Here is an 18,013-nt window from a genome sequence, read left to right as displayed (position 1 = left end):
GCTGGAGTAGAAAGAAGAAAGTGACAGAGAAAGGAAGAATGTCTTCAAGGACCAGGGACTTCAAGTCAACTCCTTCATCAAGAGCATCTCTACCATATGACTTAACATCTTATGTAAAAGCAAAAATGTAGATGCATGTTGAAATAGCCTTCTGAATTAACTTATTATAAAAATCTGTTTTAAGATACACTTTTCCCAAATGAATAAAAAGCCTATGCAAATACCAGTTTTTAAACATTTATTATAAATAACTTTTCAGGCCCTTTGGTCCCAATTTTACCCTACAGTACCATCCAAAGCATGTTTAATCTCTCTTCAACATGATGGTTCTTTAAATATTTAGAAATAGATTTTATGTCTCCAACATACCACTTATTTCTCTCCATGGTGATAATATGGAATTTGCTTATTAAAATAAAATGCAAGTAAGATAGTCATTTGCAAATATTAAAAGGACATGCTTTTCATTTCTCTTTGTGTAAAATGCTTTCCCTGGCAACCATTCATCAGCATTGCCTCCCAGAAAGAGGGGATAGAATGTCCCCTCTGGAAAGAAGAATAGGACAACTGCAGACAGAGGAAGTTGGAGATCCACACCTTCTGAATCTTGTGAGGAGGAAGGAGAAAGGAGAAGGGACCTGAAGGAGAAGAAGCTGGTTTGTGAGGTACTTATGTTCTCACTCTGCTTTTCTGATTCTCAGAATTTCCTAGAATAGGGAGGTCTTTTAGGTAGAGGGAAGCCAATGATTAAGGAAGGGACACCCTTAATTTGGCTGGCATACTGAAGTGGCAGCGTAGAGGGAGCTTAGGGGAAGACTCAGTGACCAAATCAAATTGTATATGGGAAGAAGCAGCCTTGGATTACCTGCTGACCTTCCAACCCAGAGTGGTCAGAAGTTGTCACAGTAATAGGAAAAGTGATTTTACATTGGGGACTACAGGACACCTGGTCTTATCTGGGACCAAAGGTGAATCACAGCAAAACCTCAAGAGTCTGCAACCTCAAAGAGGGCCAACTTGGGGTCATCAAAGGGAGGACTCCAGACCTAGATGACCCAATGGTACAGAGTTTGAGCTCACCAGTCACGGACATCAGCACCATGTGGCAACTGACCAAGCAGTGAGATGGCTGGGAGATAAGAGGAACTGGAGAATAGTTAAAATAGTTCCCATGTATTTAATTCTTACCACATTCCAGGTCTTACTCAAGCACTGTAGAAACAGTTCATTTGCTTCTGAGAAAAGCCCTATGAGATGGCTAGTCATATTAATACTCCTGTTTTCCAGATGAAGAAACTGAATTCAGAGAGGTAAAGCAATAGAACCTTATGATGAAAACAATGTGCTTGTCTTTGGAGACCTTCATCTGGAGTAAAATGGTGTATTTCTGTGCGGTAGATTAGGTTATTGTTCAGAAATATTCACTTCTTCTTCAACCTCCATAGGTGGAGGTTAGGACCCTCTCCATTGATTTGGGGCTTAACCAGGTCACTATGGGCAATGGTAGACTAATGGACATGACATGATCAGAGATTCAGAAAGCACTTCTTTGTCTTGGTTTACTGTACTCTAAGCCTCTGCCATTGGTTCAAAAAGACAATGGCCCAATCTTTCTAAGGCAGATGAGAAATACAAAGATCAGAGCTGTCTGACCACCAGGAAAACCAGCAAGCTGGCTTTGAAAACTTTCTCTGTCAATACCTTTGCTCAGGGAAGTGATAGGAAGCTGTGAGCAAAAAAGGAAATTTTTTTTTAAAAAATTGAGTCATGTGCCAGTGAATCTTCCCAAATGCAAAGTAAGGAAAATTATAACAATAAAAAATTAATATCAGAAATTAGCCCTGATCTGGGACAAGTCTTGGAGTACCAGTTAGAATCAAGGGCACAAACACTTCAGCAACTGAATGCAAATGGCACATGGTTCTCATAGAAAAATAATCCACACTAAAGATAAACTCACCTTCCAGTTATAACATGTGCAAGGAAAGGATCCACCTGATTATGTAAAAGCCAACAGAGATAAGAAACTGCCAGGTTAAACTCTGAGAATATTAGTATATACAAAGTTGCAAATGTAATTATATTCAGAATGCTAAAGTCAGTTGTTGTTGTTTTTTTAAATGGAAACATTATAGAAAAAAACAGGTCATTATAAGAAAAGAAGACAAATTTTCTTAAATAACAAAAAACAATATCGAGAAATGAAAAACTCAATTATTTTAACTTTAAAACTCAGTGAATATGTTAGACAACAAATGAAAAACAATAGAAGAGAGAATTAGTGAAATAGAGTATTTACATAAGGAAATGTACACAATGAGGCACAGTGATAAAAATAGATGAAAATATGAAACATTTGTTAAGACACAAGGAAGAGATAACCAAGAAGGGAATTGTGTAAAAATTAGATGAATTTTTAAAAATTTTATTTATTATTTTTAGTTAGACATGACAGTAGACTCCATATTGAAATAATTACACAAGCATGGAATATAGCTTCTAATGCAGACTGTAGTACCTCTCCCTTCTCCTTGATCCCTTCCCTCTATTGATCTTTACACACACACACACACACACACACACACACACACACATACACACACACAGAGAGAGAGAAAAGAAAAAGAAAGAAATGAGCATATTAAGGGAGACAATGACTGACAATTTTTTAGAATTTACATGAGAAAAATCCTCATATTAGAGGAAAAACATTTGGTTTAGTTAAGATAAAAGTATATTTACATCTGGGAAAATAATGGGAAAGTATAGAACATCAATAATAAAGAGCAAATTGTGAAAATAACCAACCCATAAGTGAAAGCTAGATCATCAACAGGGAAATGCTCTTTCTTATTGCTGTCTTCTCAGTGACAACAATAGAAGTCCAAAATAAGGGGACACTAATCCAACTACTGGTTGAAAAGAACTGTCATTTTGAATTTTAGTAACAAACTACCTATTAAGAATTAGACCAAAAATACACTTTTTAGGTCAATGTTTTGTAAATACTAATTGAGGTACTTTAGGATAAGTAAATTGTACAAGGAAGAAAGGATGTAAGGAGCAGAGGTGAACCAAAGAATTATAAAGCACATGCATACATCTAAACAAACATTGACTGTGAAAACAAGAGCAAAGATTAATTTGGGGTGAGAAGATTTAAAAAGAAAGTAAAACTAAAATAGTTCACAGCAATGGCACAGAAGATGGAGATAGGAAGAGCAGTAATTTTCAAGTGTTCTAAGTTGCTCCTGTTATTCAAGATGAAGTCAGACTCATTGATAGTAATCAAAGTTCTTTGGAGTAAATCAATTAGTTCTTTAGAGTTAAACAAATATGTTAAAATGTAACAAAAATTACTAAACAAATAAGAAAAGAACCATAACACAAAACCAATCAAGGGTTAAAGGAGAAAGAAATAAAAATGGATCACTCTAAAAACAATGTTCTGCCAGGTCCAATGGGCACACCTATAATCCAGAGACTTGGGAGGTCGAGGCAGGAGGATTGAGAGTTCAAGAGCAGCCTCAGAAATTTAGTGAGGCCCTAAACAACTCAGTGAGACCCTGTCTTTAAGTAAATTAAAAGAGAGAGAGAGACAGAGACTGAGGATGTGGCTCAGTGGTTAAGCGCCCCTGGTTTCAGCCCCCAGTCCAAATAAATAAATAAATAAAATGATGAATAAATAAATAAATAAATTGTCCTGTGATCCACAACTCCACTTTTAGCTCCATAACCTGGAGAAACTCCTGCACATGCACTCAATAAGATGCATACCATATTCACTGCATCACTCATCTCCATCAACAGCAGAATAAATAAACTGTGGTGAGGTTATACAACAGAACACTATAGGTAATTAAAAGGAATTAACTACACAAATGTGGACAATTCTAGAAAGAAATGTTGAATACAAAAAATAAGTATGGGGACTGAATTACAACAAGTTCTATTCCATGCTTCTATAATTATGTCAAAATAAATTCTGTTGTCATGTGTAACTAAAAAAGAACCAATAAAAATGATACCAGTTATATAAATGTAAAGAAAGAGATCTCTGTTGTTATTGAATGTGTGTGGGTGTACAAATGCATAGAGGACATATTATAGAATCATGTGCAGGAAGGATTCATCCTAACATCAAAGTAACGGTTACCTCTGGGGAGAGTGGGAGGAAGAGTGGGAACAGGGATGTGGGCGAAATGACTTTAGCTCTCTCTGTGACACTTTTTTCCTTTTAAAAAAGAGTTGAATAAAATATGTCACAATATTGATGTTTAATGTACCTAAGTAATTGGTAGACGGGTGTCTGTTAAATTTCCTTTATTTTTCCACATATCAAGTAGTTATTTATTTGAAAATACTTTTAAATTCAAATGATTTATAACTATATAAAGCAAAATCAGTCTTCTTTCACATTCCTCTGACAATTTTATCTTTCTGTATTTCTTTTGCTTGTACAAGAGTATTATAAAATTGTATCATGTGATACATATTATTCTGCAACTTGCTTTTTTGAGTCATTGTATTTTAGACAATTTCTTCCAAGTCAATATACATAAATCTACTTCACTCTGTATTTTTCCACAGTATGGATGTGTCATGATTTTGTATACTGATTCCTCTACTGTTAAGCATTTAAGTTTCTAGGAGTATTTTTGTTTGTTTGTTTGTTAGGTTTGTTTTTCCAGTGCTGGTCAACTGAATCCAGGGCTTCACCCATGTTAGTCAAGGGCTCTATCACTGAGCTATATCCTAGACACAGTGGTTTTGGGAGGGTGGTGGGGGATTGTTGTTGTTTTGCTTTTGTTTTTATTTGTTGTCTGTTGCTTTGTGTGTTCAGGGGAAAAGTGCTACTAAGTCAATTCTACAATAAACCTACATATTCATCTCTTTACTGTACTTTTTTCCCTGTCAGATAAAATTCTAGAAGTGAGATTTATGAGCCAACTATCTAATAATGATTTTCAAGCTGGTTGCAGTAATAGTTGCAAAATCTTATAGTCTCACCAAATGTGCATGAAAATGTCAATTTCATATATCTGAACTAACACTAGAAGTTGTCAGTCTTCTTCATCTTTAACATTCTAAATCATTGCTACCCCCTGCACTTGTAATGTTGAGCATCTTTCCTGTGTTTACTGGGAAAGTATTGCTTGTTGGTATTTTTGTACTTGTTAAAAATACTTAGATATCAGCTACATTGCTCAATCATTGATTCATGAACATTTATGAGGCAGCTAGCAGGTGCCTGGGACTAAGATATTGAATGGACAATGGCAATCAAGATTCAGATGGCCACTTCGAGAAGCCAGCAGTCCTGTAGAGGGATACATTCAAGTGTGAGTGACATTTTAGGCACTGCAAGAGTCGTCTGTCTAAACAGAGCTCAGTGAGATGCTTTTGGAGACCCAGGAAGGTCTAGGAAATTTTAATGCAGCCTCACATGCTCCCACTCTTGCATCTGGCAAACAAGTAGACATTTGACAGGTATATTTTGCTCCAGGGATCCGTGTCAGAAAACAAGGCAAAGCAAGTAGAGGAAGGAATGTGTATAAAGGCTTGCAGCTGTGTAAAGGGTAGGTTAGTACTCAGGAATTGATGTGCAGGGGTGCAGGAGATCCAGAAAAGGTTGCCAATTCAGAAGGAGAATAAGAATGAGGAATTTGAAGAGTCTGTGGAATATCCAACTGGTGACATTCCCTCTGCAGTTCCAGAAATTTATCTGGTGTGCTGAAGAATGGTCTCCAGTTAGAAATCTAGAGTTGAGAATCGTCAACATAGAGGAAGTTATTTGTCCTACTAATTACAGCCATGTTGAACTGCACCTTCTCTTTCCTTGAGAAGATCTGTCAGCAAACTGACTGGCCTCCAGCTGCTATTTTTTTTTCAAGTTCTTATATCTTAGTTGTTTTTCAGGGTCCCTTTCCTTATTTTTAGTAGTGACTTCTTGATGCTATCAACCTTCTATTACACACACACACACACACACACACACACACACACACACATATATAATTGGCTAACCAAAAACTATTTGTGATTTTTCATACATATTAGCATCAATAACCATTAACATATCTTACAGATTGGACTCCTGGTAAAAACTGAGACATGAACCTCATGTTTTTTTTTCAGAAATTAGTGGTTTATATTGTGATTTTGGTACGTTTTCCAGGATAGAACTCAAATACATGGATTCTAGTTCAATAAAACTTTACTGCTTATAAATCCAGATATAACTTCAGGATTTTTAGTTATCTTCATTTTACAAATAAGTGATTCATGAATTAAAGTTTTAAAGAAAAGCTTTTAATCCAATGATTTACATTTTGATTTTAGAGATGCTCTAAGATGACTCTATAGTAGTTCTATTTCAATGGAATGCAGATGGTGTCCCAACTACTTAAGAAAACCCACCACTGACTTCTTAGTCAACTGAAAAAATGTTTTGTAATCTCATCATTACCCCAAATTGTTCTGGTTTATGAATTCTAATATGATCTTGTAGTTTTTATTTGGCATTGCAACTTGTATTTTATTTTACACTATCCAAACAAGACCTGCATGTGTTTGAAAAATCAAACAGAAGTGCATGTAATGAAGAGAGTCTGCTTCTCCAGCTTTCCTATTTTCCTATTTTCCTCCAGCTTTGCTCTTGGGGGGCAACCCTTTAAAAATGACTGCTTCTAATTCCTTCATAGTACTTTAACAATCTCTCGACTTCTTCATCAATGTTCATTACTTATTGTTGTTTGTTGTTTTACAACATTTTCAGACAGTATTCATAATTGTTTGTGAATTAATTTTTAAATTGACAATTTAATGAACAATTCAAAGTTTATAATATTAGAAGTATGTAAATTTTGTTTCCTGCAGATCCGATGTCACAGTTGTGATGCTACTCAAAGGAATTGTCCCTCCAATCAGGAATTGCTCCACCACATGTCTTTACCATATTTTCAGGTTTATCAAAATTCTCTGTAATTGTTTGAATATGAGGCGTCCTCAAGAAAACTCCAGTGTGAATGCAGGAGTGATGGGTGAAATGTTTCCAATGTGAGAACTGTAATGCAATTAGCCAGTCTGTGTTTGAATGGACTAACTGGATGGTAACTGTAGGCAGGTGGGGCATGACTGGTGGACGTGGATCACGGGAAGCATGCCATGGAAGGTTTCATCTCCCCCAATCCCACTTCCTAGTCACTAGGAGGTAGGCAGCACTCCTCTATTATGCCCTTCCGCCATAATGTTCTGTCTGATCTTGGGCACAGAGCAATGGAGTCAGCTGACTATGGACTAAACCTCTGAGACCATGAGCCAAAATAAACTTTTCTTTCTCAATATTGTTCTTGTCTTTCTCAATATTTTGTTCACTGTGAGCAGAAGTTGACTATCACACTCTCATTCTTTATAATTAATCAAATCCCTTCATACCCCTAAGACCTGCATCAGAAAACTTCTGACTTGCTTCAATCTGGACTGTTTCTCCTTTGGTTTCAGTAAAATATTATTTGAGAATTGTTTACCACTGTTCTGATTTGTTACTTTCGTCTTCTAAAGTATCTATCTGGTCTTCTTTCTTGGTTTCTTTGGAATACTTACTTAAGCAACTCTTAAAGTAAATATTAGTATCATAAAGACAGACATGTAGATCAATGCAACAAAATAGAAATCCCAGAAATAAACCCTCACCAATATAGTCAAATGACTTTTGACAAGATTTCCAAGACCATTCCTTGGGTAGAAGATACTCTTTTTATCAAATGTTGCTAAAAAACTGGACATCCATATGCTAAAGAAAGAAGTTGAATCTTTAGCATAAACAAAAATTAAATCAAAATGAATGAAAGACTTCAATATAAGAGCTAAAAAATCATAAAAAATTTAGAAGAAAACATTGGGGAAAATCTTTCTGGCATTGAATTGGCAATGATTTATTGGCTAAGACACCAAAACAAAGGTAACAGAAGAAAGAAATAGATAAATCAGACTTCATTAAAAATCAGAAATTTTAGTACATTAAAGGACACTATTAAAGGATTGTAAAGGTAATGCAGAGAATGGAAGAAAGTATTTGGAATTTTCATATCTGATAAAGGGTAATATATTAACATGTAAAGTACTCCTACAACTCAACAACAGAAAAAACCACCAAAGTTTAAAAAAAAAAAGGCAAGGGTGGCGGGGGGCGTAAAGGACTTTACTAGACATTTCTCACAAAGAAGTTATACAAATAGTCAATAGAAAAAGATTATCAATATCATTAACTATTGGAGAAATGCAGACCAAAACTATAATGTGATTCTGTTTCATGTCCATTAGGATGGCTACTACAGGCAGAACCAAAACAAACAGAAAATAACATGTGTTGGAGGGGATACAGGAATTGGAACCTTTGTGCTTTGCTGGTGGAAATATAAAATAATGCAGCTGCTATGGAAAATGGTATGAAAATTTCTAAAAAAAATCAAATATTAATTATCATATGGCTTAGCATCTCCACTTCTTGTGATTCTGCAACCTGTATACTCAGAAAAATGAGAAATTATACCCTATTTGATTCAAATGTATGTCAGGATCATTGTACTGTCATGTGTAACTAATAAAAAAAAAGAATTTAAAGCAAGAAGTAGAATAGATATTTATACACCAATGTTCACTGTTATTTATGAGAACCAAAAGGTAGAAATGACCCAAAAGTTTATTGATGGATAAATGGATAAACAAAATGTAGTATATTCAAACAAGGTAATATTATGCAGTCATAAAAAGGAATGAACATTTTATATATGTTAATGCAAGTGCACCTTGAAAACATACTCTGTGAAATAAGCCAAACACAATTGGTTCAATATTTCTGATTATACTTATATGAAGTAGCTAAAATAGTCAAATTCACAGAGACAGAAAGTAGAATGGTGGGTTGTCAGGACTAAGAGGAGGGGATAATGGGTAAGTTATTATCTTAATGGATTTGATGTTTCTGGAAAGTTCTGGAAAGGACAGTGGAGACAGTTGCACAACAACAAAAGTTTACTTAATGCTACTCAGCTGTGCAATTAGAGCTTGCTAAAAGGGCTAATTTTATGTTATATATATTTTACCACAATAAAAATTATTAGAATGTACAGAAATAAGGTAAGTTATATAAAGTATAATATGATGATAAATCAGAAGAAATACTTTCAATTCTTGAAAATCTAAAAATTTCTTTATTGCCTACTCAGACTTTATTGATAGTTTAGCCAAGTATAGAATTCTAGATTGAAAATAGTTTTTACTTAGAAATCTGAAGATTTTTCTTGAGAAATCTGATGATAGCCTGATTGTCTTTTCATTTCTCTGGAAAGCACCCAAGAGTTGGACATGTTTCCTTAAAGTAAAGCTGGTAAGAAGGCATTCCTGAAGACCTGAAAAATTAAAGAGGGCCTTTTATTTTTTTCAACAAAACATAAAGCTTAAAACTTAACTTACAGATATTTTTGATCTATTAAGAAATCTAAAGATTGGTTCCAGTATTTAAAAATAGTTCATTCCCATAACCTTCAGATCTCTGCAACTAATTGGCCTTGCATATTGCATTAAGCCAGGATCTTCCATACCTATTCCAATAAGGGGCCTAATTCTTCTGCAGGCAGTTCTTTTTATGCCATGTTATAACTTAGAAATAGTGAAGTCCTACCTCCTCATCAAGCAATATAGATCCGAGTATAAAAAATAGCATGGAAAATCATTAAATTAATCATTAACTGTAAAGACAAAAGCACTGTTGGGACCGATTTTATCAGGGGAGACTGCTCAATATCTTTTGATATTAGAATTTTAATTAAAAGTGATATGTGTTTCGATTTTTCATTTCCTTCACTTAAATGAGAAGACTACCAAGCCTGAAGGCTCAAACACAAACCAGAAATAATTAAAATATATAACAAGGGCTAGAATTTGGACCAAACTTTTTTTCATGTACATCCTTATGCTAAGTTCATTTTCAGTAACTAGTAATAGTAGAATATTACAACCCAGGTATCCATAGCTTACTTCTGTATACAACACTGCTTCTGTATTATTTCCAGAGAAATATAATCTTCCCTGCCACTAGAAAATCAGTGATGAATACTCTTCAAATGATATCAAGAAATATAAACAATATTAATGATTATTACTTGTTTCTTAATTCAGTTTGCAATTTGTGGGCTGATTTCTGAATTTGTATTGAATTATCTTTGCTCCTTAAAACCAGGCAAGATCTGGGGCCTAATTACCTCCATATCCAACATCACAGCAGCCCAGACAACTCGGGTGCTACTCTCATCTGTTCTCATACCTGAACACAGAAACCCAACTTTCCACATGGAGGTTTCGTCATTGCCATTCCCTTGTTGGTCTTTAGGGCTCAGAGCAAAATGTGTGCTTTTGTTTTGCAACATTCTATTGAATTTTCTGCCTACTGGATTTAGTTTAACTTGATGTAATGTTATTACTTTTTTCCAGTATTCGATGTTGTCTTATGCATTTAGTAAACAGTTAAATCACATTATTTTTGCTTTATGGAATTTCAGCCTGCTTTTGAAATCTGGCAGCACTGAGACCAGAAAAGGGAGAAAAGGACAAACAGCAGCTAAACAAGCCCATCTTACAGGGACCACTGCCTTTGGTACTGTTATTTTCTTTGTAGCTTCAGCTCTCTGTGAAATGAGATTCAATTCCATTATTATAATTAAACTCCCATTCCACCATAAACAAAGACCTGTAGCTTCCTTTTTTTTCTTTTTTTTTTTTTTTTGATACTCGGGATTGAACCCAGGGGCACTTAACCACTGAGCCACATCCCCATCCCTTTTTTGTTTTTTATTTAGAGACAATGTCTTACTGAGTTGCCTTAGGGCCTCACTAAGTTGCTAAGATTGGCTTTGAACTTGCAATCCTTCTGCTTCAGCCTCCTGAGTCACTGGGACTACAAGCATGCACTACAGCCATTGATGAGAGTTACATACGGTATATCTCATTAAATCGAACTTTAGTAAACTATAATTTATGAAGAAGACTTGTTATATTTTACATTGAGGTGATACTTCATGTCTCATTAATTATATTTTACATATTTCATCTCACTTAATACTGAAAGAAGTTCTATGAGCAGGGAATTATTAGTTCTCTTTTATAGATTAAAAAAAAAAGACAGAATTCAGGAAGGCAAAGGGATTTGCCTGTGATTATATAGCCGTTCACTGTCAAAGCCAGGACATTACGGCAGACTTTTGAAACGAAGTCAGTTCCTTTGTAAATACCTAGTAACCACTCTGGTTGTTTCCATCATGGTACAGTGGGAGCAAATGAAAAACAGAGCAATAGTTCACACAACTCTTTATTCAAGTGTTTCAGCCTGTCTTATTGCAGACCGAGAAAAACAGTCTAGAGCTTCACAATTCAAGGTTATCCACAGACAGGCACTAGTTCACATTGTCAATCCCTTTACTCTCTGTTTCGCTTTTACTGTACTGGAGAGTGAACCCCAGGGCTCATTACCATTGAACTGCATTCCTAGTCCTTTGCATTTTCTGAAGACAGAGTTTCAATAAATTGCCAAAGCTGGCCTTGAACTTGTGATCCTCTGGCCTCGGCCTCCTGAGTCCCTAGGATTACAGGGACCTAGCTCCACACAATAACTAATGTGTGTTTTCATTGTGATGAGACTGAGAAACTTCTTTTCTAAGAAGTTTTAAAAGTTTAAATTCTTGGAACAGAGCGTGTTATCATTCTGATTTTCACCAAATTCCCACTGTGAGTGAGCTACTTGGAGGACACAGAGGGAAATAACTCACATTTATTGATTGCCTCTGTGATTGATATCTTTGCATATGCTATTTTAATTAACCTTTAAAATAATCTTTCAAAATGGGTTTATCATCTTCTTTTTACAAAAGAGGAGCCTGTGAAATTGCCCATTCTCACAGCAATGTTTGAATCATATGCTGAGCTCTGTAGATGGTATGATTGCAAACTGAGTGGTTTTAAATGTTTTCTCTACCAAAGTTCTTTCAGGATGTCAATCACACAGAGAAACAGAGGACCTTTGAAACTTTCCATGGAAATTAATTATGAGATAGTATTTAATGCATATGTTATGAATCTAATAGATGTTCAGAGAGACGGTCTATTCCAAATGTTGCCGATTTCTAAAATAAATGAGTAGCAGATAATGTGTTATCGCTTAGGAGGCAACAACAGCTCTTCTGCCTATAGTAGTCAAGAAAGGCTTCAGGGAATAGGTGGAATTTAAGTTGGACTTTCTCAAAGTTCTGACTGATGGAGAAGGGAAGAAAGGGTATCTCCAGATAAGCATATTGTGCTATTGAAAGTGAAAAACTGACAAAGCCCAGGTCTCTTTGTGGGATGTGGACTACAGGAACATGTGTGAGGAATGAGGGTGAAAACATAGGTATAGATAAATCATGGAAACATTATAACCTTGGGCTAATAGGTTGGGGATTTATTCAACAGGCAACAGGGAATCACCCTTAAACCCAGCTGTTATGTTTTTTAATCACCCAGGGCTGTTTTGGGAAGGTGATATGGGGAGAGAGTGCCTATTAGAGGAAACTGTGAATAGAAGTTAAAGTATGAGATGTGTGTGTGTGTGTGTGTGTGTGTGTGTGTGTGTGTATTTTCTGAAGACAGAGTTTCAATAAATTGCCAAAGCTGGCCTTGAACTTGTGATCCTCTGGCCTTGGCCACATAAGTAGAGGTTTGAGACATTATGAAAGAAAAGTCAAGGCTTTTGGAGAAACCTTTGTAGAAGAAGCAAGTGGTAAGTTAAAATGGCTGCCAAAGCTCTGACACTGAGCAGTGAAAAGAAGGTGATTAAGAAGAATGATTCTGGGGCTGGGGTTGGGCTCAGCAGTAAAGCACTCACCTAGCACATGCAAGGCATTGGTGTTCGATCCTCAGCACCATATAAAAATAAATAAAATAAAGGTATTGTGTCCAACTACAATTAAAAAAAAAGAGGAATTCTTTTGGAAGAATTAATTTGAAGTGATAGTGGAAAGACCCAATATACAGTTGGAAATGCAACAGTAATTGAAATTATGAAGAAAATACAGCTTTGGAAGTCATTTGCATATAGATGAAGGTTCTTAGAGGCTATGGTGGTCACCAAGGGAGAAAAGGGGGAGGGTCATGAGAGCAGGGGGGTGTGGTCAGCACTGCTCTGCTTTCCTAATTTTATCACTGGCATACAACTTTTCCAAGGAATAACCCAACATGTGGTAGAAATTGATTACATGTTTTTAGCTACTAAAACTGCAACTTTAGCTCTGACAGATAAATTTGCTCATAAAATGTGATTGTGTGAAGGAAACAGGGAAGGAATGTCAAATAGGAAAAGTGAAAATGGCTAAGTCTACAAATTTCTTAGAGAAAAATGCAGTACTTTATATAGAAATTATATGCTCTGAAGTAGTCCAATAAATTTTCACTTAGACATAAGAATTATTAGAATTTTGATTCTTTACATCACAAATAGTTCCAGGATAAAGCAATAAGTACCCTGGTTTTAAAAATAATGTTAATGTTTATTACCTGACATAACTATATATTTTGAACATGAGACCCCCAAATATATCATGTAATGCACCTTATTATTTAAGGGATCAAAGAAGGTATCATATTTCTTTGCTTCTCCTTACATTGGCAAATATTATCAGGAAAACTAGTTAATTTTTTTCTTGAGAATATGAATAATATAATTCTGTACTATTAATAACTTACTTCTTTAAGTATTTGTTTCATTTTGCTTTATTTTCTTTGCAAAAAGGGCTTATAATATTTGATGACTAGAGAAGAACAATAGTTTATGATAATTTTTTATTTCATGAAGGTAGATATTTTAAAATTAGAAGGTTTGGAGGGTTGAAGTGCTGCTCAGTGGTTGGACTGTATGCTTAGCATGCACAAGGCCCTAGGTTTTAATCTCCAGAATCACCTACTCAGCCCTGTTAGTTATCTTTGATCTTTCTGTTTTATCACACTTAATATGCTGAATATAATCTTAATGTTACATCCATACATCCATCATCACTCACTGGACACTGTATTTCTTTATTTTCCTTTTCTTCTTCATGCATTCTAGTAGAACAATTCCCATTCTCCTGTTTAATTGTTTGTGTTACTCTTTTCCAATTCCTTTTCATCTGGCCACATTCTTCTGGTAATGAAGTGCACAGAGTCCACTGTAATTTTCCAGGTCAGATCTTAACAGAGTCATTTAAATGTCAACAGCCACATTTTTCAAATGGGGATGCCAGGAGTACTTTTTAGCTCTGCAAGCCAAACAATAATACTGTCTAAGGGCACTCAAATCTCATGCTTCAGGGAGTAAACTGGAGAGTTTGTAAAGAGATAGAAAAGTGTTTCTTCCTTCCTCAGCATTAGCTATTTAACTAATTCAATTTATCTACTCTGATTTTTTTTGTTAATTTCTTCTGCATTAGTTTTGATTTTTTTTTGTTTTGTTAATTTCTTCTGCATTCGTTTTCCTGTTCTATAGCTATTGATAATTGCCAAAGGCAATATAGCAAAATTACATAAGCCAGTAATCTGGCAGTTTGTATTAAAAGTTTTGTGCCTGGAAACTCTCAAGTTTGTAGTTCTTAATAGGTGAATTTCATTTTGTATATTATATCTAAATATATTATTCTCCAAACATAATTTCACAATTTCCTCTATGGTACCCTTTGAATTTTTAAATAAATTTTGGGCATGGGCAAAATACCAAAATTTAAAAATACATCATAGGAATACAAGTGTTAGAAATATTTCAAATTTATGCAACTTATAATAAAAAAGATTATGGGATTACATGAGACTTATTTTGTGTCAACTGTTATTTATGACTACTGCATTCACTAATTTTAAAATATAAGAGAATGACACTCTACTCTGTGTGTGCCAGCGGTCTAGCTTTGGAGGTAAAAATGTATAGTGAAAGAGAAAATAGGAGAAATCTTCTGATTCAAGTAAGGTTTCATCCCTCTACTCCAATCAGCATTAACCACAGCAGGGATGTATTTTTTTTTTTTAATTTTTAACCTGGAGAGTTTAATTTTCTATTGTACTCACACTTTCCCATGTGATGGAAAAGAATATGATAGGATGAGCCTTGGCTGATGAGAGCTCATGAAGATCTGTTTCTTTAGTGAAACAAATGTCTCCATCAACACAGTACTATGGGAAATGATTGATATCTGGGGCAGTTTGGGGACTTCTTGAATTGCAGAAGTGTAAAGTCAAATTAAACTGCCTTTATGCTAATTAGACTTGTTTAACAGGCTAACTTTCCATGTTTGATTCTCCTCTCCCGTGTCTGATTATAAGCAATGTGATTAGCTAAAATGAAATTTGACAAATGCTAAAATCTGGCTAGTCTTATTTAGTTATGCATAGAGTAGATGTGGCAAGGCAGGTAAGAAATAGTCATTTACAGGTCTTATTAAAATTTTTTTTAAATGTCTGTATTTTAAATTGTAATCAAAATCACTGGTTCTTGTATTCTAAAATACATACCAGTATTAGTTGAAATAAGTCTTCATTTTTTATTGAAAAGAACTAGATTATTAAACAGAATCAAATACAAAAAATGTACATTGACAATATTTTACTTCAAGTACTATATAAAATGTGACAATAATATATATATTATATGAAATAAAATATTGAATGAGTGCCATAATGATCATAGATATTAAATTCCATAACCCAACAATGTTAGTCGTAACTAAGCAACCTAAAGAGTCGCACTATTCAAATGTTTTCTCTGAGATGCGGATGTTAATTCACAATAAGAGGGTGGGCTAGGGAAGAATAGAGGTACTTTGGGTTAGACAGAGGGCAGTGAAGGGAGGGGATGGGATAAATAGAATGAATCGGGCATCATGATCCCACTTGCATATATGATTACATGACTGGTGTAACTCTACATCATGTACAATCAGAAGAATGAGAAGTTATACTCCATTCATATATAATGTGTCAAAATGCCTTCTACTGTCATGTAAAACTATCTAGAACAAAAATTTTAAAAAATTATTGAAAAAAGTCATTCTTTCATCGCAACAGTACATTTTAAGTAATATGTGCTTATATTTGAGTTTGTAAGCTTTATATACATGCTTATCATTCTTTACTAGTTATTCACATCTATTCATTGTTAATGTTAAATGCTCTCTAATAACTACTCTATTAAGTTATTGATATAATTTTAGTGCTAGAAAAACTATTTTTTTATTTATGACAATAATGTGTTTTATTTAGATAAAACATTAAACCCATGTTAAGTGGTGGGAAATGATAGTTTTCAGACTAGAGATCCTGGAAATGATCAATATTTCTACTTGATACTGCAGAGTAGATTCTGAAGGTCTGAGTGCTGACTACAAGGAGGACAGAGAAATATGGCAGAATTACTTTTTCATCACTTAGAATTAATATCCCCTGTGGAAGTAGGTTTCTGTTGAACATATTGTCAGCTCAGTCCTCATCATCAGAAAGGAACAAAGGCACTGTTAAGAGTATCTGACACAATTTAAACCCAATTGCTTTGCTGAGTCCTATGTCCACATGGAAATTTCCCAGAAAAGACTGGGCAACTAATTTAATCTTGCTTGTCATGGCTTTAATCTTGGCTTTTCACAGACAAGGTCCTTGCATGGCCAGAGACATATTATATTATTAAATCCACTTTTTGTTGATAATGATGTGAAATCTGGGGCTGAGAAAAATGCCCTTGGATTTGCTAAGCAGCTCCTTCATTTGTGACCAGTTGCACAACCTCTACTGTGGGGGATTATTCCAGTCCCTTTTTTTCTTTTAAGCACAGACAGTGCTTAAAAGGAACTCTGTTCCTAAGAGCACCTGAGCTATTGTGCTGATGGTATGTTTGTGATCTGGAGATGTTTAGGACTTCTGGGTAGCCCATGGTCCACACAGGTACCTTCCCTTTGTAAGCCTGAAAGACTCCATTTTAGTCCCTGACAATGTGTCTCATCCCCAAGGTGCTCAGTGTGGCAGGATCAAATTTGCAGAGGACAGACATGCAGATGACTGGTGAGCCATCAGATCACTATCAACCTATCTATTAGAATACAAAAGGCACATTTCCTATCTCCATCCCCTTTAGTACCATTTTAGAATTACCTATTTTCCTGAGGTAGGCTGTATTTGGCAACTACCACACTATCATAACTATATTTCATTTTTAAAAATGAAAGACAATATTTTATACAAAATTTTCATATGAACTTGAGATAATCTGGTGAAACATACAGAAAGATTTTACCAGTGTGCGATGAAGTAGGCAGAAGAGTTTAAAAGTTTAGGGACACACTGCTTTAGGTCAAATTCTAATTCTTTCATTTAACATATGATCTGGGACTAGTAATTTAAATTCCCTTGAGTTTGGTTACCTCCATTTTTAACTAAATAATAATAATAGTGTTTAACTTAAAGCGCTATCATTAGGATTAAATTATGATATTAGTAGCCAATACTTGTAACAATTTAGTCTAATGTCCGACATGTCTTAAGGATTTGGTAAAACTTACTGGATACTACACAGCACAAATGCAAAACAGAGATAAGACTCAGTTTTGATCAGGAATCCAATCCTTGCTCCACCATGCCCTAGAATAGCATATTAAAAATTTCAGAATCTAAGGGGTATATTTTTAAAATTTCTGCTTCCCTGGCCCCAGAAACTCCTCACCCTAAACTTCCCAATTTCTAAGACCAAGTCAGCCTGCTCAGACAATAATGACATCTGGAAGTATGTCTAAGGGTAAATTCAAACACAGTACTTATATTCACACTATTACATGGCAGAAAAAAAAATGCTTTGTTCAAGCATCTGGCATTTTTCAAAAAGTTCATACCCAGAACAAGAACTGTTTTAAAAAATACAAATACAGTCAGTCTGGAGCTTATCTCTAGCTTTAAATCTTCAAAGGACAGCCAA

This window comes from Urocitellus parryii, chromosome 7 (assembly GCF_045843805.1).
Source record: "Urocitellus parryii isolate mUroPar1 chromosome 7, mUroPar1.hap1, whole genome shotgun sequence".
In the NCBI taxonomy this organism is placed as follows: domain Eukaryota; kingdom Metazoa; phylum Chordata; class Mammalia; order Rodentia; family Sciuridae; genus Urocitellus; species Urocitellus parryii.
Note: the sequence above shows the minus strand (reverse complement) of the source record.